The sequence below is a fragment of the Erinaceus europaeus genome, chromosome 17 (genome assembly GCF_950295315.1).
Source record: "Erinaceus europaeus chromosome 17, mEriEur2.1, whole genome shotgun sequence".
In the NCBI taxonomy this organism is placed as follows: Eukaryota; Metazoa; Chordata; class Mammalia; order Eulipotyphla; family Erinaceidae; genus Erinaceus; species Erinaceus europaeus.
The window spans coordinates 70,016,798-70,038,447 of NC_080178.1; the positions used below are offsets into that span (position 1 = coordinate 70,016,798).

The 21,650-nt window shown below is 40.9% G+C and overlaps 1 pseudogene; it reads left to right on the top strand.

Annotated features, from left to right (window-relative positions):
• Positions 1 to 275: 275 nt before the first annotated feature.
• On the top strand, positions 276 to 372 carry LOC132534120 (U6 spliceosomal RNA; annotated as a pseudogene).
• The last annotated feature ends 21,278 nt before the right edge of the window (positions 373 to 21,650 follow it).

The window sequence follows — 21,650 nt, forward strand, 5'->3', positions numbered from 1 at the left end:
TGACTGATTTTATTCAGGACTCAAAGAATCAATAGTAGCAACTAGTCTTCAGGAAGATGTGAATCAAAGGGACTCTGACCTCACACCTGGGCTACTGTGTGAACACCAGTCAAGTGCTCAGAGTATGTGCAGACACCTATCAAAAGGAGAGGAGAATGGACTTGGAAGAAAAAGGGGGCTATTATGTACAAATGTAGACAGATAGTTGTAGAGAAGATAGTTATCCCATGTCTGCAACTTTGGGAGAACTGCTGTGGCTTACAATAGAGAGACTGGTGCAGCACATATACTAAAATTGGAAGGATACAGAGAAGATTAGCATGGCCCCTGCGCAAGGATGACACGCACACTCCTGAAGCGTTCCATATTTTTCCAATCAAGTCCCCAAACCTAGATACAGACCAAGTCCCCTGAGACAGAGCATATGTTCACATGTGTCCATAAACCAGGGGAAAATGTATATACCTGAAAGCAGAAGTACACAGTAGTCTGCAGTGAGTAACCCCTTCATCAGCACTATTCTAGCCTTTAGGTCCATGATTGTTTAACTATTTGTTTGGCTTTGTATGTTAATTCTCTTTTCAGTCACCAGGTTCCAGATGCCAGCATGATGCCGACCAGACTTCCCTGGACTGATGACCTCACCAATGTGTCCTGGAGCTCTGCTTCCCCAGAGACCCACCCTACTAGGGAAAGAGAGAAGCAGGCTGGGAGTATGGATCGACCAGTCAACGCCCATGTTCAGCGGGGAAGCAATTACAGAAGCTAGACCTTCCACCTTCTGCAACCCACAGGGACCCTGGGTCCATACTCCCAGAGGGATAGAGAATGGGAAAGCTATCAGGGGAGGGGATGGGATATGGAGAACAAGTGGTGGAAATTGTGTGGAGTTGTACCCCTCCTATCCTATGGTTTTGTTAATATCTCCTTTCTTAAATAAATAAATACTGAAGAAAAAAACAATAGAGAGACTGGTGATTCAGAACTCTGGTAGTGGAAACGGGGTGGAATTATACCCTTGTTGACATGTAATTTTGTAAATCAACATTAAATCACTAATAAAATTAATTTTTAATGCTTAAAAAAAAAGGAGAGGAGAAATTGTATCCACGCATCCATTACAGAACTATCAACCCTTACACCGCAATAAAACCATGAGGAAGAAAGTTAAGTATTTTGGATAGTGTTAGAATGACAGCATGCATTGTAATGTCAGCAATATTAAATTTATTTAATCTTAGTAAATACATGCATGCACTGTGATAGCAATTTACATCACAGAGAATATGGGACATGCAAGATAATAAGAAATGACCCCAGTCTGAGTTCAGTGATAATGACAAGTAACAGTCCTATGTAAGTCCAGTGACTTGTGTCCGTCAGAATACAGGACTCAGGACAGCTGTTTCTGATACACTATGTGACTATCAGATAAACATTTATAGTTGAGTCAGTCCTTGACTTCTCTTTTTTCTTTCTATTCTAAGGACTTTAGAAAATAAGGTGTGTGTGTGTGTGTGTGTGTGTGTGTGTGTGTGTGTGTGTGTGTGTGTATAGTAGACTCCTCTTTCAGAGTTAAAAAATAATAATAATAACAAGGTGGGCCTGTAGTATTATACCCATCAGACAAACACTCTTCCTCTACACGGTTGTTTCTGTTTGACACTCTGCCTAAGTAATTTCAACTTCAAAAGGAGACTGCCTGCTGATAGAAGGTCTCTGGACTTAGTTCATTAAGAACTCCAAAGAGGAATCCTGTGTTTAATGAGAAACTGCAAATCATTATTCATAATCTAGCAATTGGCTGCAATGCATGCTGGTCTTCTACAATTAAACCAATTAAGAGCAGAACCTTAGTTGGACTTTAAAATTAGGCAAAGGCCACATTCATTCCCCCTTCATATAGCTATGGGCAAAACCAACGGTGTTGAGGAACTTGGTAATTTTACAGGTGTTTCTATTTTAATACGTTTGTCGAAATGTTTGCAACAGAATGGCCCTGAGTTATGATAGGATGTTCTTCTCTCTATATATAAAAAAAAAAAACATGAAAGTATGGATCAAATCACTTAAACATAAAAGGTATTTCATTTTATAAAAATGACTCTGCAGGGAGCTGGGTGGTGGCTCAGTGGGTTAAGCACATATGACGATGCAAGGGCCAGGGCCAGCCTAAGGATCCCAGTTCGAGCCCCCGGCTCCCCATGTTCAGGGGGTTCACTTCACAGGCGGTGAAGCAGGTCTGCAGGTGTCTATCTTTCTCTCCCCCTCTCTGTCTTCCCCTGCTCTCTTGATTTCTCTCTGTCCTATCCAACAACAATGATATCAATAACAACAATAACAACAATGATGTTGATGCTGACGATAACACAAGGGCAACAAAAGGAAAAAGAAATTAAAAAATGACTGCACACACGCTACAGTGCACAAGGATACAGGTTCAAGTGCTGAGTCCCCATCTGCAGGGGGAAAGCTTCACAAGTAGTGAAGTAGTTCTGCAAATCTCTCTCTCTTGCTTCCTATCCCTTCCCTCCCCATTACTGTCTGTCTCTATCTAATAAATAATAAAAACAAAATATAGGGGGGGGGAAGGAAAGATGACTGAGCTGAAATCAGAGGCCTACCCAGGGCACCAGTCATTTATGACATGTTTAGCCAGAGAATGAACTCACTTTATTTACAGATAACATAATATGATAACTACTCTGTTTTTCTGTACTCATTCAACTCTATCATTTTTTAAAATAAAAAATTTTAAATTTAAGTTTCATTTTGGTTAATGGTTCACATTCTAGTCTTTAACACATAGACACAGCCTCTCCTCTGCCTTTGATGGACATGTAGGAGACGCATCAAGACCCAACGTCTCTGCATTCTGTCTCTTTCTCTTCTTTCCCAGAGTGCTTTGCTTTAGTGCAACACACCACACCCAGCCTGGGAGCTTCATCTTATGTTTTCTCTTACTGTTCTTTGTTCTTAAGTTTCACCTATAAACTGCGATGCTATGAACATAGGTGCGCGTAGGACTTTTGGGAAAGGTGTTTTTGTCTCCACTGGTTTTTCAGGAGAGGGATCGCAGGGTCATAGGTCAGGTCCATCTCCAGTGTTCAGATCAATCTCCAGGCTATTATTCTCCACTGGGGTTGGACCAACTTACATGCCCACCAGCAATGTCGGAGGGTTCCTTTCCTCTAAGGCCTCTCCAACAGTCCATGTTTCTATCTTTTCTGATGTGTGACATTCTAACAGTTGTAAAGTGGAAACTTGTTGTTATTATTTGCATTTCCCTGGTCAGTGATAACTTCAAGAGTCTGTTCATATGTCCCTTGGCTGTTCAGATTCCCTCCCCTCCTCACCCCTCCCATTTTCCAATGAGGTTGTTTGTCTTTTTTTTGTTAAGTTTGGTGAGTTCATTTTGTATTTATGTTATCAGTCCTTTGGAATGGCTTTTAAATACAGGAGAGAGGCAGATAGAGGACCTGAAGCTTCCTTTACTGCTGGGCTGCTGGGAGGGTGTGTATGTGTTTGGGGGGCATACCCCTGGACCATGCACAGGTAAAGAGACACACTTTCTTTCTTAAGTGAACTATTTTGCAGACCCCATTGAATGACATCTTTTTGGATAACTATCCACAAAATAAGTTGGAAATAGGCATTTTCTCAAAATCTATCTTAAAAGTACAACATTTCATCAGCTGTCAAACCATGACAGTCTTCTCCGTGCGGAATGCATGAGGAAAGACAGCAATAATGACTTGCTAGAGCTCTGACATTACTTGCTGTGGAAACTGTGCCCTTCCCAGTTTGATGAGAATGGCTGCTATCTGGTTGAAAAAAGCAGTTTCTATTCTGTGACATCAAAGGTTGGAAGGAGGATATAATTTGACATAAGAGACTGACTAGAATTGTATTGGATAATAGTTTTACAGGGCTCTAAGATTGGAAATTCCATCACTGATTAGTCAGATGGCTTTGGGGAAATCACTTAATCTCTCTGCTCTTAATTATCTTTGTGTGCAGAACGAACATTTCAGAATGGGTAATTTTCACTGTCCCTTTGAAGTTGAAACTATCCAAAAACGTGATTCAATATTTTTTCCAAACCCTTTCATGTCTTAAAATCTCCAGCATTCTGGTTTTAGAGAATATGATTAGTCCCAAGTTTGGAGAATGGTAGAAGTTCACTTCACAAGCGATGAAGGAGGTCTGCGGGTGTCTCTCTTTTTCTCTCCCTCTCTCCCTCCCTCCTTTCTCAATTTCTCTCTGTCCTATCCAGTAAAATGAAAAAAAAAAAAAGAAAAAAGAGGCTTCCAGGAGCTATGGATTCCTAGTGCCATCACCAAGCCTCAGCAATACCCCTGGTAGAAAAGAAAAAGTATTATATCTATAGATTTGAGATGTGTATTAAGTGAATTATAAGTGAGTGCTGTAGACAGCTTTATGTCAATAGATTGGGCAGCATAAATAGAGCAATTATTTAAAAATCTGCAAAAAATAGTCTTGAAATAGGTGATGTGAGCAGTTCATCAATAACAAGAATTTGTTGTTAAAATCTAAAGTTTGGAGGTAGATAACTTCACTGACAAATCAACCCTTCATGAAGGAAGACTGACATCAAATAAAGTCCTTCAGGAAGTAGGGGATGAGTAACCATAGTTAATTTTAAACTAGAATTACTCTCCTATAAAGCCAGACCAAAAAAAGGGAAATTGTAGACTGATAGACCTTATTATAGAGTTGAAAAGAATCCTAAGCCCAAATTCAGCAAACCAAATCAGTCAACATATAAAAAAGTATAACAAGGGGTCAGGCAGTAGCGCAGCGGATTAAGCGCACATGGTGTGAAGCTCAAGGACCGGCCTTAGGGTCTGGGTTCAAGCCCCCGGCTCCTCCCCACCTGCAGGGAGGGGGAGGGTAGCTTCACAGACAGTGAAGCAGGTCTACAGGTGTCTCTTTTTCTCTCCCCCTCTTTGTCTTACCCTCCTCCATTTTTCTCTATCTTATCCAACAACAACAACATCAACAACAACAATAACTACAACAACAATACAAAACAACAAGGGCAACAAAAGGAAAAATAAAAAATAGAAAAATAATTTAAAAAGTATAACACATTATGATCAATATGTATTTCTACCAGTATGAATGTGCAGAAGCAATACTGCTAATAAAGTGCTCGACAAATGATACTGTTGACCATGGACTGAAATGGAAACAGAACCAAACCTCTTGGCTCTAGGAATCTGTCTCAGGCTGCTGGAACACCTGACTTCCTATCCGTGGCTCAGAGCCACCAGGCTGAGATCCTGAGTCTACCTTGTGCAAGAACTGGGCCATGATCTTGTTACTCTCTCTCCTCTCTCTCCTCTCTCTCTCTCCCTCCCTCCCCCTGTCCCCCTCCCCCTTCCCCTCCCCCTCTCCCTCTCCCTCTTTCTCTCTCCTCTCTCTCTCCTATCATTTTTTCTCTCTGAGAATAAATACATCTTTTTAAAAATATTTTTTAAACTTTATTTATTCATTTTTCCCTTTTGTTGCCCTTGTTTATCATCATTATTATTATTTTTGTTGTTATTGCTGTTGTTGTAGTTGGATTGGACAGAGGGAAATCCAGAGAGGAGGGGAAGATAGAGAGGGGGAGAGAAAGACAGACACCCGCAGACCTGCTTCACTGCCTGTGAAGTTACCTCCCCTGCAGGTGGGGAGCCGGGGGCTCAAACCAGGATGCTGATGCCGGGTCCTTACACTTTGTGTCATGTGTGCTTAACCCGCTGAGCCACTGCCCGGCTCCCAATAAATATTATCTTTAAGCAAATTTAAAAACCATAAGATTAAAACCTCTGTGATGCCTACGTCATGCCACATGTACACAAACATAACAGGAAACCAAGAACCACAGATTTAAATGTCAACAGAAGACACCAGACAAAACCCTTGTGAAGTTGTGTTAGACAAAAAATATTCCTTCTGTGCAACATTGATAGTTTAGTTCTAAGACTTAATTGATAAACTTCATCAAAATTAAGAAGTTCTGCATTGAGAATAATATAGTTAAAATGATCATGGGGCCATGTAGCTGCTCACCCAGTGCAGTGCATATGTTACACATGTGTGCAAGGATCGGGGTTCAAGTCCTCAGTTCTCTGCAAGACGTCAGTTTCATGAGTGGTGGAACTGTGTTGCAGGTGTCTCTGCTTCTCTCTGTCTCTCCTGCCATATCTATCCCTCTCATCTGTACCAATTTTTTATTTAAAATTAAAAAAATAAAGAAAAAGGAGAGAACGTTGAGTTTAAAAATTACATAATGTAGGATCTTATAATTTTGTTAAAACACTGTTAAACTAGAACAACTGATTTAAAAAAAAAAAAAGGCATTGGGAAGGTTTCCAGGTGATATATGTTTACCAACATCTCAATTTGTGCTTTTTTTCACAGATGCATAAACAAGTCAAAATGAACTAACTGTATTTTTTAAAGGAATGAATCTTGTTCCATGTGGGTTTGTAAAGTTGTATATAAATGTTTATATAGGTTTAATAACTAAATCTAGGCATCACTCCATAGTAAAGCATGTAGCAATCAAAGGAGTGAATTATTTACAGTTAGATGAATTTCATATTAAAGTCATCATGTCAGGTTAGGAAGCTAGACTCAGAAGCTACATGCTGGGTGATTTCAACCCTCTCATAAGTTGTAGAAGGCAGCAATATAAATATCTGAAGAGAAGACAAAACTAACTTCTATAAAGAGATGGAAAGGGAGTAGGTTACCAAAAAAAAAAAAAAAAAAAAAAGAATTCTTCTGAGCTGATGGGGACATTTGCTGTCTTCTTTCTGCTCTAGTGTTTAGATGGCTTTATTCATTGAACAAGATGCATAGAACTACCATAAAAACCAAAATTTGTCTGTGTACATTTACCTCAAGGAACTACTCTTAAACCTACCCTACTAGGGAAAGAGAGAGACAGGCTGGGAGTATGGATCGACCTGTCAACGCCCATGTTCAGCGGGGAAGCAATTACAGAAGCCAGACCTTCCACCTTCTGCATCTCACAATGACCTTGGGTCCATACTCCCAGAGGGATAAAGAATAGGAAAGCTATCAGGGGAGGGGATGGGATACAGAGATCTGGTGGTGGGAATTGTGTGGAGTTGTACCCCTCTTGTCCTATGGTTTTGTTAATGTCTCCTTTTTAAAATAAGTTTAAAAAACTATGGATGAATAACTGACTTCCTTATCCCTTCAGCTGAGAGCACTAATAAAGCCAACAGTCTTAGGCAATGTAGACTGAATGGCATAATAATTAAAGAACCTTAAAGATGTGGTCCTACCTCTTCTTCCATTTTTAATTTATTTTTCTTATATACTAATCATTTTATCTTACAGCACTTGAAACACTTCTCTACTTAAAATTCTATTTTATGACTTCTCGTAGTATACTGAAGAATTAAGAAAGAACATGTGATCAACAAACATGATTTTCATCCATGGTCTGTTTCTCCATGAACTGAATTAAGCGTGCAACAATTTAGAGCAGTATCCCCACCCCCACCCCCACCCCCCATTTTCAATACATAGCACTTGTCATGAAAAACTCCTGAGTTGTGCATGGTATAATGTTGAATCAGAGAACAATGGACTCTTCTTATGCTTCTCATATTGCAAAGTGGTATTTTCACACTAAGTGTAATTCACTGGTCTTATCCATCGTCATCCATAGTGCCTGGTGCCCGCCTCCCCCCTTGTTTCTTCTCCATCTTCTCTCATCATCCACTTGTATGGAGTTGAGAAAATGATTGGAAAAGACTGTCCTCAACGCACGGCTGAAATCATGCTTTGCGTGCTACTGTAATAGAGAGCCTTCCCTTGTTGTTTGTCAAGTATGATTTATTTCTAAGGAGACTTCCAACATGTGAAATAATACGGGACACTTTATTAGAACACTTGCAGACTCCCAGCAGCCTTATAGCAAGATCTGTCTAGATCATGGCATCAGTCCATGCTGTTCCGTTACTGCACTGAGCACGTCACAGCATTCATATGACACAGTTAGCGGAACGGAACTGTTATCTTCTTCCTGTACATTCACACATGTTTTTTCAAACAGTAATAATTATATTGCCCCTGCTTCCCCTGACACTGTTACTATGTAGACTATTGTGTCTGTAGATCAAAGAACTCTCTAGATGCTCATTCAATCTGTGCTTCAAAATGTTGCTTATCTTTTTTCTTTTGCTTACAACCTGGACACCTTTGTTTTTCTGTTTAATCCTTTCATATTACCTAAGACTGTGTATGATGCTAAACCAGAACTGAAAATGAGGGTTTTTTTTTTGTATCTTGTTCTTGATTTAAAAGGGATACATTTTGTTATTCATCATGAATTGTGCTATAACTTATGTTTTTGGTTTTTTTTAAGTTTTTTTTAAAAATAATAGTTTATTCTCTTTTGTTGCCCTTGTTGCTTGTTTTTTTTATTTTTTTATTAATGCTGTTATTGTTGGATAGAACAGAGAGAAATGGAGAGAGGAGGGAAGACAGAGGGGGAGAGACACACATCTGCAGACCTGCTTCACAGCCCCTGAAGCAACTTCCCTGCAGGTGGGATCCTATGCCTGTCCTTGAGCTTCCCAGGCAAGTAGGATCTACTAACTTTGCCTTCTTATGTAATTCAAGAACTGTGTTATATCCATTTCTCTAAAACAAAGGGATGGGGATTTTGAGAAATGTTCAGCCTCTTTGCACCATAGAGTTAAGTATACAAAAAGTTTCCTTGAAACAAATGCTAGTGTAACAAGACTTTGAATTTCAGTGGCAGGACTTCCTTGTTTGATTTCAATACTGTTCCAAATGGGTTATTTTGCCAGCCCTTTTCCTGCTCAGATTTTGATCTCAGTCTTGCCAGTTTATTTTGAGACTATTGTAATCAATGTTTGAAAATACGGACACTCAAGCTACTTCAAGAAAGACTGAGTCTATTCTGAAAATTTGGAAGCCGGCACTTACTAGCTACAGAGCATAGCTGAGCAGTAATTCACAGGCGATAGACGACGGGAAAATATTCAGCACTCTTTCTGAGTGTTTCAAAGAAAGGGTAGAGGTAAATACAGTGGGGACAGTTTTTGCTTCACTGGTAACTTGCTCACCTCTCTTAGGTATAAGAAAATAAATTCAAGTGAAAGAATTCTGGGTAAACAGCCCATCAAGGAGTCCCTGCAATGAACTTATAGCCATATTGTGTTAGCTTTGTGCGTTGGACAGATTTACAGCCAGAGGATTGTGCAGCTATGCCGTCTGGTACAAGCTGGTGTGTCCTAGATGGTGAGGCATTTGTATATGCTTCTTTAATAGCCTCAATAGCCTTAACACCTTACTGTATTGCAAATAGCGCACACGTAAGTTAACAATATTTATAAGCTTTCCCCATATTTAGGAGCTACTCGCTTCCCAGATCCAGCTTTCTAGTCCTTTTTCCAACAATGACACCATCTCTCCATGTCTACCTGCATGTTAATTGTCAGGCTTTGGCAAAAACAAGTAAAGTCAGGGGCCCCTGGAAATATACCTATATTAGACTACTAGCTAATTCCAAAACGGAGACCCCCAAATCTTCATCTGCAATATTCTTGCCTTTAGGCTCATGATTAGTCAACAATTTGTTCTGCTTTATATCTTAACTCTTTTTCAGCCACCAGGTTCCAGATGCTATGATGATGCCAACCTGACGTCCCTGGGCAGACGACCCCACCAATATGTCCTAGAGCCCCACCTCCCCAGATCCCTGCCCCACTAGGGAAAGAGAGAGACAGGCTGGGGGGATGGAGCCACCTTCCAACATCCATGTTCAGCAGAGGATTAATTACAGAAGCCAGATCCCCACCTTCTGCATCTCACAGTGATCCTGGGTCTATACTCCCAGAGGGATAAAGAATAAGAAAGTTTTCAAGGGAGGGGATGGATATAGAGTTTTGATGGTGAGAACTGTGTGGAATTGTACCCCTCTTATACTATGGCCTTGTCAATATTTCCATTTTATAAATAAAATAAAAAAATATATAACACACATGGAAAAATACTACCGGGGCCATGTGGCGGTGCACCTGGTTAAACACACATGTCACAGTGAACAAGGATCCTGATTCAAGCCCCTGGTCCCCACCTGCAGAGGGAAAGCTTTTCGAAAGCTTTTCAAAAGCAGGGCTGTGGGTGTCTCTCTGTCTCTCTTCCTCTCTACCTCCCCCTCCCTCTTATTTTCTGTCTCTAGCCAATAAATAAATAAAGATGATAAAAATAATTTAAAAACTACTACCTAAGTTGGACTGACTGAAAACATAAGTGTTAGAATAAGATCCCAAACTAAAGAACTTATGTCAAACAATTTATTTGTGCAGGTTTTGACAACTAATATATATAGCATTGCTCCATTTTCATTAAAATAAAAATGTACAATTTAAAAGGAATTCACAGCATGTGTGCAAAACCTCTAAAACATTGCAGCATGTCAGAAAGTCTAATGCTAATTTAGAGTTACTTTAAGTGAATGTCATTAGGACTTTAAAACAGAGAGTGAAATAGCATCTCAGAGACAAAAGAAGGCAGCCAAAATAAAGAGGATGTATCTGTTTTGGCTTTAATCTCTTTAACCTTCGTCCAGGATAATATAGGTGGATTGTGTTGTCATCACTATAGGTTTCATAGAAATACAAGATAAACTGAAGTAATCCTGACGGACTGAGTAATAATGAAGCATAAAAAAAAAAAACTGATGTTCCCTAAAAATAAAGAGCAGGGGTAAGAATGTTACCTGTCTGCTTTAGGAGGACTCTTGCTGAAAATCCATCAGGAGAGGTGAGCAGTGGCACACCTGCTTAAGGGCACATAGTCCTAAGCTCAAGGACTGTGCAAGGATCTGGGTTGGAGCCCCTGGCTTCCCATATTGAGGGGGGACACTTCACAAGTGGCAAAACAGGTTTACAGGTGTCTCTTTATCTCTCTTCTTCTCTCAATTTCTCTCTGTCCTATCCAACAAAAAGGGAAAAATGGCCTCCAGGAGCAGTGGATTCCTAGTGCCAGCACCAAGCACCAGTGACAACCCTGAGGGAAAAAAGGGAGAAAGAAAGGAAGAAAAAGAGAGAGAGAGAGAGAGAGAGAGAAAAAAAAGAAAACCCTTGAGTATCCAGGAGCTAAGAGATCCTGATGTCTTCTGCCCTCTCCTATGGATCACTTTTGCTCTCAGTGTTCAGGTAAAAGGTGAAGCCCGTAGGCCTTTTATTTTCATGGTATTTTTATTAGTAATTTAATATTGATTTATAAAAATCATAAGATAATAGCAATATAATTCCACACTATTCCCACCACCAGAGTTCTGTGTCCTCATTCCCACATTGGACACTGCAGTGATTCTCCCAAGGTCACAGAATGTGACTTAACTATTACTTTTCTTTCTATCTATCTATCTATCTATCTATCTATCCATCCATTCATCTATTTTTGCCCATTTTCTCCTCAGCCCTGACTCCTCAGACCTTTACTATCCTACTGCTGTTCTGTCAGATCTGTGTTACATCTATGCTGTTTCTCAAGCACAACATTCCAGGCACAGAGTGGTCTCTAATTCAATTTCAATATTAAAAGAGCCACATCCTTTTGTGTGAAGGATAACATCTCTCCCATTCTTTGGCATCGCCATAACATCCTCTCTGAAGGGAAGACTTCCTCCCATCTCACTCTCCTGGTAGCAGGCTGAGCAAAGCATCCTCATGGTTAAGCCAGTGGCCAATGGATCTGTCCTGACGGTTGGTCTGCTTCCCTGCTCTGGTTGCCAGGATTGGACAGCTCCCTGACAAAGGAGGCTGTGTCTGACTTTTTTCTCAGTATCCAGCATGGCATCATAGGGACTCCATAAATATCCAACAGAGTGAAAAATAAAGAGAAGCCGTGATGGATTACCCCTCTGAATGTGAAAGTATGAAGGTGGTGGGATGGGAGGTGTTTTGAGTCATTTATCTAAACATCATGCCAGCAGCTGAAGGGGATTTGTCCACAAATGTGATTTGTCCAGGCAAGAAAATACTCCCCCCACCTTATTAAAATCTATTTTTAGACAGAGTGATTATAGCCTGCCAACAAGTTCAGGGTACATTACATTGCATATGCACTGCAGTGGTTATGCAGCAAGCAAGTTCAAATAAACACCAGCAGTTAGGAGACATCCTTGCACACTTCCAAGAACACACATGAACCCTGGGAAGATTCTCTGCATTCCTGGATTTGTACACCCAAAGAAATATTATAGTGAAGACAAATTAGTCCAGACGTCTCCCTCCCCACCCCACACCCCCCCAAAAAATCCAAGGCCATTCTCTGAATTTAAGACACTCTCTCCTCTAATGGCTATTGAGAGATAAAATACATCTATTCGGGAGTTGGGCGGTAGAGCAGTGGGTTAAGCACACTTGGAGCAAAGTGCAAGGACTGGCGTAAGGATCCCGGTTCGAGCCCCCAGCTCCCCACCTGCAGGGGAGTCGCTTCACAGGCGGTGAAGCAGGTTTGCAGGTGTCTGTCTTTCTCTCCCCTTCTCTGTCTTCCCCTCCTCTCTCCATTTCTCTCTGTCCTAACAATGATGACATCAATAACAACAACAGGCAACAAATACAACAATAAAACAAGGGCAACAAAAGGGAATAAATAAATTTTTAAAAAAGATACATCTATTCCTCTGCTTGCAAAACATGAAAGGAATCTTGTACTTCCTTCTGTCTCTTATTTTTGTCATTGAATTAACATTGGTTTACAAGACAAGGTGCCATGATTGACAATAGAAATGCTGACTCCTGCAGAAAAACTTGCTACCTAAAGCTTGTGGAATTATCTAATGATCATTAACAAAGTTCATTTCAAATTTTTCTATGTCAAATAGCTTTATTCTAAATGTGTTTTCCTTTAGCTGTATATTCCTTTAAAGACAATTTATTTTTAATTTAATTTTATTTAAATGAAGATGCAGAGAAAAAGAGAGAGAGTAAGAGGGAACGAGAGAGGCAGGACTGACAGTACTAACAACATTTTTGAGATTATTTAACCTTACATACTATATTATCTATAGTATATAAAAATATGAGGAATCGGGAGTTGGGCGGTAGCGCAGCGGGTTAAGCGCAGGTGGCGCAAAGCTCAAGGACTGGAGTAAGGATCCCGGCTCCAGCCCCCGGCTCCCCACCTCCAGGGGAGTCACTTCACAGGTGGTGAAGCAGGTCTGCAGGTGTCTGTCTTTCTCTCCCCCTCTCTGTCTTCTCTTCCTCTCTGCATTTCTCTCTGTCCCATCCAACAATGACACCATCAGTAACTACAATAAAAAGGAAATAAATAAATAAATATTAAAAAATATGAGGATTCTAGTCCTACTTGAGACTGGTGAGGTCACTATATTTCCTGTGTGTTTTCCAATGTCTTTTATATAAAGACAGACAAATTTAGACCAGAGTTCTGCTCAGCCCTGGCTTGTGGTGGTGCTGAGGACTGAACCTGGGACTTCAGAGCCTCAGATATGAAAATCTCTTTGCAGAACGATTATTTTGTCTCCCCTCCCCAGCAGTACATCTTTAGAAGTGTCTGAATCTCAATATATACAGAAAGCAATATAGAACTTAGCTTTGGGTCTCACAAGGATAGTAGTGAACTCTCACCTCTGGGCACAGTTTGGGTCCTCTTCAGTTCACTACTTATATCTATGCTTCCTTCAGTTAAACTCATCCCTGTTGTCTCCAGGAAGGAGAATCGCAGGGCTGAGACTCTAGTGCACAGGGACAGGGCATTCCCAAGAGGGCTTCAGCTTTGTAGCTTTGCTTGGCCTGCAAAGAGCTGACCTCCTGCCCTTTCCGACCAGTTAGCTGGCAGGGGAACCCTGAGAGTAACACAGCCAGAAATCTAATCATGGGAGCACTTTTGCCAGAATAGAAAGGTGTTTCATCAAGCAATTTCCAAGCCTCTCTAATGTGGCAAAAAAAAAAAAAAAGTTAAAAAGTTACTAATGAAGAAGAAACAAGACAAATAGCAATGAAAGAACAGTGTGAGAGCCTCTTTAACCCCGTGAGAGACTCTTAGCCACTCACTGCTCAGAGAGCTAGTGCTTTCATCAGGGCACAGTTCTCCAACTTCTGCACGTTCCCTGTGAACACAGGGCCCAGAGTCCCATCCCTTCCACGAAGCGTATAATTTGCATGGGAGTCCTTGGTCTAGGGGCCGGGTGGCGGTGCACCTGGTTGAGTGCACATATTATAGTGTGGAAGGACCCAGATTTGAGCCCCGGTCCCCACCTGAAGGGGGAGAGCTTCAGAAGTGGTGAAGCAGGGCTGTTAGTATCTCTCTGTCTCTCTCCCTCTTTATCTCCCTACCCTCTCAATTTCTGGCTGTCTCTATCCAATTAATAAAGATAACAAAAATTAAAAAAAAAAGAAATATAAAAAAGGAGAGTCCTTGGTCTAGAGAGAGAGTCACATGGTCCAGGAGGTGGTGCAGCGGCTAAGGCACTGGACTCTCCAGCATGAGGTCCTGAGTTCGGTCCCCAGCAACACATGTATCAGAGTGATGTCTGGTTCTTTCTGTCTCCTGTCTTTCTCATTAATAAATAAGTAAAATCTGAGAGAGAGAGAGAGAGAGAGAGAGAGAGAGAGAGAGGGAGAGAAAGAGAGAGTCGCTGGGTCGCTAGGGGCAAGAAAGCTTAATGATAATGAAAGCCTCAACCCTTGATGGCTCTACTGTCTCCTGCATGTCAGTTCAATCACCTTACTGCATGTTCAAGGTCTGCAGTTTTCTGGGAGGGTGACTTTATATTGACAGGCACTGATTCTTTCCTCGGCTCTGCACCTCAGACGCCATGTAAACTATGGTGCCTCCAGTCACAGCTTCAACTCTCAGCTTTCTTCTCTTTACCAATCTGATGATCTCCTGCACTTATCAGAAGATACAAGGTTATGATCGATCTGGAATTGTACCTGTCACTTCATAATTTTGTAGATCAATATTTTAAGTCCTAATAAATTTTTAAAAAATTAAATTAAATTGGGCCAGTTGGTGGCACACCTGGTTAAGCACTCACATTACAATGTGCAAGGAGGTTACCTAGGTTCAAGTCAATAGTCCCCACCTGTGGGGGGAAAGCTTCACCAGTGGTGAAGCAGGGCTACAGGTGTCTCTCTGTCTCTCTCCCTCTCTATCTCCTTCTCCTCTCTCATTTCCTCTCTGTCTCTATGTAATAATACATAAATAAAAATATTTAAAAATTAAATTAAATTTAATTAATGGAAGACCTTGGACGTATGGATCAACCTGCCAACATCTATGTCCAATGGAGAAGCAATTACAAAAGCCACCTTCTGCACCCTATAAAGAACTTTGATCCATACTTCCAGAGGGGTAAATGATAGGGGAAGATGACCAGAGGGCTCTGAACCCCAGTTCCTTCAGGAATACAAGATATCTGTCACCAAGAATCTTACTTTTATACCATCATTGAAAATGAAGCAACTCTGACAAAGAGGGTATAAAAGCAGGTGACCCAAGTGTATTCAGATAGATGGTTCCCGTGACCTCCATTTCCTTTGCTAGAAAGGGAATTTCCCAAACCCGGAGAAGTAGATAACCAAAACAAATAGCCTGGCCTTAAAGCAGGCCACCAGATGTAAAGTTAGGGAAGGCTCCCTTTGATTCAACTAACAGTGATAACTACAGAGAAGACTTGAAAGCTCTAATGTTACAAACTAATGAATACACTAACTTAAACTTAAGCTGAAAACAATTTTCTTACATCTGGAAGAATCTAGTGCCCCTATCTATCTATCTATCTATCTATCTATCTATCTATCTATCTATCTTTAAATGCAAGCAACTATGAGGATGGTGAAGAGGTATCTATTAGGTTGACAACAATCTCAAGAGTCAGAGAATGATGGTAACAAACCAAGGTATTCTGTTATAACACTTTGTGATAGAATAAGATAAAGATTTTAGGTCCACAACACAGTAAATTAAAAAAGGCATGCAATGTGTCCTATTTCTAATATATAGATATAGAATTGTATTACTGCAAAAAGAATATATTCAGAAATTACACACACACGTAAAAATGTGTGTGTGTGTGCTGCAGATAGCCCTCACTGAATTCATAGTTGAAATGTATTGCTGCAGACACATGTTTTAAATAGCAGGAACAGTGTTTCAGCCCTGTAAAAAATTATTACATTCAAACAAATCCCTCCTAAAGTAGCACCCTTAAAATGATAGTATATCATAGAAAACATGGCCTTTAAATACCTGTTTGCTGGAGCTGGTTTTCTGTGAAAGGCAAATGTTACAGACAGGTTCACCCCAGGCTTTCAGATTCTATCCAGATCCAGCTTTTGACTCTGAAGCCTGTGCTGATGCCAAGTCTGAATCTTTGCTAAAGACACTTTTAGTGCACAGGGTAGGCACCTGCTGTGGGCAGAGAGACAGTGGCACCCCTGTTGTGAGCAGGATACTGAGAGCACACTGGATGAGTGACATGCATTCATTAATACAAAGAGAAATCTCAATAAAGACACAGGAGGACATAGGATGGAACTCAAACAGTGGTTATCTCTCAAGGAGCTAAGATCAAAAGGAAGGACATTTATAAAAGATGAAAGAGGTATGATGGTGTTTAATTCATGAAGTTTATGGAAAGGGACCAGGTCTTAGACACCTCATCCCTGCTTCTCATACTCCACCATACAATGATAGTGTAAGAACATCAGACACAAACATGCCCTGCAGGAGAAGAATTTCAGTCAAATAGAGGGTAGTGGTAATGGTGATACACCTCAGGACTTGAAGTGACGGTTCTTTCTATTTATTTCTGTTCTTTTTTCTTGGGGGCCTGTGGTTGCCAGTGTAAATGCTGGCACATGAGCACAACATCCTCACCAGCAACTTAGTAGATCCTTTTCCATCCTTAGGCTGCCAGACCTCTCAGCCCTCTCCCTGCTTACTTTTTTCCCAGGATACTTAGCTTCAGAATAGTACTCAGCTATTAAGAAGGATGAATTCCCCTTCTTCATCTCATCTTGCATCAATCTTGAGGGAAGCATGTGAAGTGAGATCAGCCAAAAAGAGAAGGATGAGTACAGGATGATCTCACTCAAGGGTAGAACTTAAGAAATAAGAACAGAGGGAGTCGGGCAGTAGTGTAGCAGGTTAAGCGCACGCACGGGGCGCAAAACGCAAGGATTGACATAAGGATCCCGGTTTGAGCCCCTGGCTCCCCACCTGCAGGGGAGTCGCTTCACAAGCGTTGAAGCAGGTCTGCAGGTGTCTATCTTTCTCTCCCCCTTTCTGTCTTGCTCTCCTCTCTCCATTTCTCTCTGTCCTATCCAACAACAATGACATCAATAATAACTACAACAATAAAACAACAAGGGCAACAAAAGGGAGTAAATAAATAAATATTAAAAATATATTCAAAAAAAGAAATAAGAACAGAAAGCAAAACACAAAATAAAATTTGAACTGCCTTGGTATTTTGTGCATCATTCTTTTTAGCAGAATGGAATAATTCTTGGCACAAACATTTTAAGATATATATACATGTATGAAATACACACACACAACTTATCTTGATACTTTAGACTCAGTTAAAAGGTGAATAACACACAGTACAAGTTCCTGGAACAAAGCATACAATGAATGAAAAGAATGACTTAAGTTCTGTGTGAGGGGGACTGGGCAGGAAGGAGCACAGCAGGTTAAGTACACATGGCACCAAGAGCAAAGACCAGCTCAAGGATCCTGGTTCGAGCCCCCGGCTCCCCACCTGCAGGTGGGTCCCTTCACAGGCAGTGAAGCAGGTCTGCAGATGTCTATCTTTCTCTCCCCCTCTGTGTCTTCCCCTCCTCTCTCCATTTCTTTCTTTCCTATCCAACAACAACAACAATAATAATAATAAGCAACAAAAGGGAAAAATAGCCTCCAGAAAGAGTGGATTTGTAGTGCGGGCACTGAACCCAAGCAATAACCCTGGAGGCAAAAAAAAAAAATCTTTATAGAAATAATTGAAATGTTTTTCTTCTTCTTCCTCTCTTCTTGGTTGATTGAAATGATACTGTGTCCTGTATCCTTTATTTAATCAATATTATCTATATAATATTAATTATCGGAGGTCAAGTAAACTTAGCATTCTGGGTACCAAATCATGTGACCATTATCCCAGAGATGTAGTGCTGTCCTTGAAACAAGAAAAAGAAGGTTGCTAGCCTAGGACTATGAGCATCCATTCTCTAGAAATGGAAAAAGGCAAATAAATGGATTCCTTTTTCGAGCACACAAAACACAAACAAATTAAAACTCACTGCTCCTGGAGTCTTGACATTATGCCAGGAGAGTCATGAAGCTGAACAGAAGTTCCTTTTGTGGGACAAAAACTTGGGCTTTACAGCTTACACTCATGCCGACTGTGTTGCGATTTATGGCTATGTAAATCGCGCTTAACTTGCTTAACTTGAGGAAAACGATCTTGTTGCTTTAAGAACTCTAGGAGATGGCCTTGAGGAGGCTGGCAACCAACTGTGGAAGAGTTCTGCCCTCAGGTCAGTGGCACCAGGACACAGAAGATGCTCCTACTGGTTTAATGGCAAGCCCTCCTCCTCGGGCTCCTGTCTGCCTGAGCCTTGCCAAGAAGACTTTAGAAAGACTGCCTGACAAAGTCAGGGATGGATTTTCCTGCTAACAAACCCACCAGAACCAACAGCCCAATGCTGAGTCTGCCCTTAACTTCTGCTCACCTGCGACCTCTCCCCAACCCCAGCCCCATCAGGATAACCACAAAATCCTGCTCAATACTAGAGACTTTGAGGTGGGTTTTGGAGGTGAATCTGCCATCTCCTCAGGATTATTAGCCTGTCTATGAACTGTTCTCCAGATGGGGCAGTGAAGCACCCAGTTGCTAGAACACACTCACCACCTTGTGCAATATAATAAGATACAATGTTTAGTGTAACTTAGTCTCTGCAAAAAGACTCCTGCCTGAGGCACTGAGGTCCCAGGTTCATTGGTTGAGTTAGGAGGGCAGATGGTGGCACACTTGGTTGAGTGCATATGCTACAATGTACAAGGACCCAGGTTCAAGCCACTGGTTCCCACCTTCAGGGATAGTGAAGCAGGGCTGCAGGTATCTCTCTGTGTCTCTCCTTCTCTATCTCCCCATGACACTTCTGGTTTAAATGCTTTTAAAAAAGAAAAAGTAGGGAGCCGGTAGTAGCGCAGTGGGTTAAGTGCACGTGGTGCAAAGCGCAAGGACTGGTGAGTATCCCAGTTCCAGCCCTTGGCTCCCCACCTGCAGGGGAGTCACTTCATAGGTGGTGAAGCAGGTCTGTAGGTGTCTGTCTTTCTCTCCCCCTCTCTGTCTTCCCGTCCTCTATCTATTTCTTTCTGTCCTATCCAACAACAACAACATCAACAGCAATAATAACAACAACAATAAAAAAACAAGGGCAACAAAAAGTAAATATATATATATATATATATATATATATATATATATATATAGTAGTCCTGTTATGTGACTGCGTTACAAATGACTTTACAACTAAGGGCAACAAAAAGTATATATATATATAGTAGTCCTGTTATGTGACTGCGTTACAAATGACTTTACAACTAACTATGCCACTAGGTTTGAACTTTACTCTCTAAGGCATGGTTACTAAATATTCAGGGGGGTGGTGCAGAAAAAAAATAAAATTTAGTGATTCATATGCTATTTTCAAATGTGTGTCACTTCTACACATCTAGTAGGCAAACTGATTTGATTTCATGATATCCCAGCATGCCAGTGTGGGCACAGGGCAACTAAGCAGAGAGCTTCCCTGTAAAGTGGGGCATACGGAGACCTGCTGGGACAAGCTGTGCGCCTGTGGCAGCCTTTCTCATCCCCTGCTACTGAGGACAGGATGTGGTGTAGCGGAAACGGAAGCTGGCCAGTGACAGGAGGAGATTACACACCTGGGTTGCCTGTTGATAAGGTTCATACAGCCTCTGTTGGTGGCAAAATCCAGATTGAGTAGAAGCTTAGACAAAAAATTCTGGTGGGTGAATTATATTAAATAAGCCTTATGAAATGAATCCAATTTAAAAAAGAAAGGTTGAACAATAAATGCAAAGCAGAGCTTGGGCTGGATCTGTTGTATTGCACCAAAATAAAGGACTCTGGGGTAAGGGCTTAGGCAGAAGTTGAAAGACAAGATCAGAAGGGAAAACTCTAAGCAGAACTTGGACTGAAGTTGGGGTATTGCACAGAAGTAAAAGACTATAGGGTGTTGGGGGGGTGGGTTTAGGTCCTGGAAATATGATGGCAGAGGAGGACCTAGTGAGGGTTGAATTGTTGTGTGGAAATGTTATTAATGTACAAACTATTGTATTTACAGTTGACTGTAAACCATTAATCCTCCAATAAAGGAATTTTAAAAATAACAATAGTCTCAAAAATGATGAGAACTGAGAAAAAAAAAAGACTTAAAAAAGCTTCCTAAGAGTTGTTTCAGAAATGTGCAGAGTTATCAAAACCAACATCTGTGAAAAAAAAAAAAAGACACAATAACAAAACAACCTCTAGGATTCAAGGATTATCCATTAACCTCTAGGTTAATGGATAACCTTATCCATTAAAAAGCTAACATACCTAAAGTAGACCTACTAGCTTTTTCCAAAATGGAGACCCCCAATTCTCATCTGCTATATTTTTGCCTTTAGGTTCCTGATTATTAAAGTTTTTTTTTTCTGCTTTATATCTTAATGCTTTTTCAGCCACCAAGTTGCAGATGCTGCCATGATGCCAACCTGACTTCCCTGGACAGATGACCTCACCAATGTGTCCTGGAACCCCACCTCCCCTGATCCCTGCCCCATTACAGAAAGAGTGAGACAGGCTGGGAGTATGGATCCACCTGCCAACGCCATGTCCAGTAGAGAAGCAAATACAGAAGTCAGACCTTCCACCTGAAGTCAGACACTCCATCCACATCGACCTTGATCCAGACTCCCAGAGGGATAAAGAATAGGGAAGCTTCCAATGGAGAGGATGGGATGTGGAACTCTGGTGGTGGGAACTGCACGGAATTGTTCCCCTCTGATCCTATGGCTTTGTCAGTGTTTCTTTCTTATTTAAAAAAACAAAAAAGATAACAAAGGAAAATATGTGAATTGGGTCTCCAGAGAAAACTTCTTTCACTCTTCATTCAATGTGAATTTAAGAGCTTAGAAAAGAAGAAATCTATAAAAATCATGAGAATAAGCATAATTCAAATACATATTCCCCAAATCCTCAAATTACAATTTTTCTGAACATATTACTGCTAGTACTGTTTTGAAAATACTGTTTTTTTTAAATTATTGCCATGATCCTGATCATGATGATTTGGTGCTGGCATTACCAATCTACTGCTCCCAGCAGCCATTTCTTCCTTTCTTTCTTGCTTCCTTCCTTCCTTCCTTCCTTCTTTCCTTCCTTCCTTCCTTCCTTTCTTTCCTTTCCTTTTTTTCTTAGCACAGAAAGATATTTAGAAGGGAAAGGTAGATAGAAAAGGACAGAAAAAGACATCTTCAATACCACTTCACTACTTGTGATACTTCCTCTCTGCAAGTGA